At 30.1% G+C, this 1876-nt stretch overlaps 1 pseudogene; it reads right to left on the bottom strand.

Annotated features, from left to right (window-relative positions):
* Positions 1 to 1538: 1538 nt before the first annotated feature.
* LOC125847469 (elongation factor 1-alpha-like) lies at positions 1539 to 1876 on the bottom strand (annotated as a pseudogene).

Here is a 1876-nt window from a genome sequence, read left to right as displayed (position 1 = left end):
TTTCATGATATAGTGCGTCTACTCCATAGTTGTCTTTCTTTAATTTTATTATTTTTCTTCTTTATTTCCTGATACATATGGATTAGGATCCTTATTTTAGTATTGGTATTGCTCAACTAGTCGAAGAAGGATACATCTTCGACTTCTAAATAAACTGTGGAAAAAGAGCTCAAAAAGACGAAAAAAGCCGATCTACTGATGGCTTTGGTAAGGACTTTGGATTGAGATTCATCGGTGACGTCTATGTTAATAGTAAAAAAAAAGATACAAGAGTGAATGTTGAGCTGGAGAATGAGAAGAAGGATGTACCTTCATATTCTAAAGTAAATGTAGAAAAAAATGGATGTACATTTATCTTCTAAAGTGAATGTTGAGAAGAAGAAGTCGAAATAGATTAGATTGTTGATTTTTTTCCCGATTTTTCTTGTTCATCATTTTTTGATATATATGGGTTCAGATTTTTAATGTATCCAGTTGATTTTGTTTCTTAAATTAATGTATAATACATTCGTTTCAACGTTATGATACATTACAATTTCATCATGTACAATGTATCGTGTTTAAATTACTAAATTATCTTACGGTTATAGTTTGGGATACATTAACTAGATTTTTAATGTATCTAGTTAACTTTATTTCTTAAATTAATGTATAATGCCTTTGTGTCAACACTACGATACATTACAATTTTATCATGCACATTGTATCGTGTTCAAATATTAGTTTTGATACATAAACTTAATTAGTTTTGATACTTGATACAAAACTTCTACCAAATATATCATTTATCATGTATCTAGGTTTTGCTATGTATCTTCTATCTTATTCAAATTTAGATATGTATTCAAATTTTGATACATAAACTTAATTAGTTTTGATATTTGATACAAAACTTCTACCAAATGTATCATGTATCTTGTGTTGGTATGTATCCGTACATAGTACATGATACATTAAAGTGTCACACAAGTATGTATCAGATTCATAAATGGTGATACGTAAATGTTACTATCAAAAATTTGTTTAGTTTGAGGCAAAATGTGAAGATCTTCTAACTATGTATCTGATACAATAAATATGAAGCGCATTAATACATATATTAAATCATGTATTATATACAAAACATAATGAATCATGTACACACCATTCTGTCTTTTAAACAGTGCTAATATCAAATACAACTTTTTATCAAACACAACTGTACAAATTGTGTGTTAGATACACAATTTTATGGAACATAATATTACATCTACTAAATCATATAATTGATACATGATATAATGTATCGGATACACAATATTCTATTCTTGCATGAACAAATACACATTTTTTTAGACATGATACATAAAATTCGGATTTATACTAATTGTATCTAATACGTAACAACTACCACAAAGTAATGTATTGATCTCAAACCTAACATCTTATGGACACCAATTACTTATTTGATGTATCTAGTAGAAATACAACACTCATTAATTTAAACGAGATCATAAATAGTAATGTATTGATAAATCCATCCAATTGTTTCATTTCCCTTAATCTGGGTAGCCTTGTGTGACCTTGGCACCAGTTGGGTCTTTCTTGTCAACACCGACAACAAAACTTTAACTCATGTCTCTCACGGCAAAACGACCCAATGTTGGGTACTCAGAAAAAGTCTCAACAACCACAGGCTTGGTAGGAATCATCTTAATCATACCAGCATCACCATTCTTCAAGAACTTCGCCTCCTTCTCCATTCCTTACCTGTGCACCTATCAATGTTAGTCAAGATCTCAGTTAACTTTACAGCAATGTGGGAAGTGTGGCCGTCGAGCACTAGTGAATATCCAATTTCAATATGATCAGGATAATTCATGATGATGACCTGAGC

Source organism: Solanum stenotomum, chromosome 12, assembly GCF_019186545.1.
Source record: "Solanum stenotomum isolate F172 chromosome 12, ASM1918654v1, whole genome shotgun sequence".
Taxonomy (NCBI): domain Eukaryota; kingdom Viridiplantae; phylum Streptophyta; class Magnoliopsida; order Solanales; family Solanaceae; genus Solanum; species Solanum stenotomum.
The sequence above is the reverse complement of the archived record's forward strand: the minus strand, read 5'-3'. Positions and strand labels throughout refer to the sequence as shown.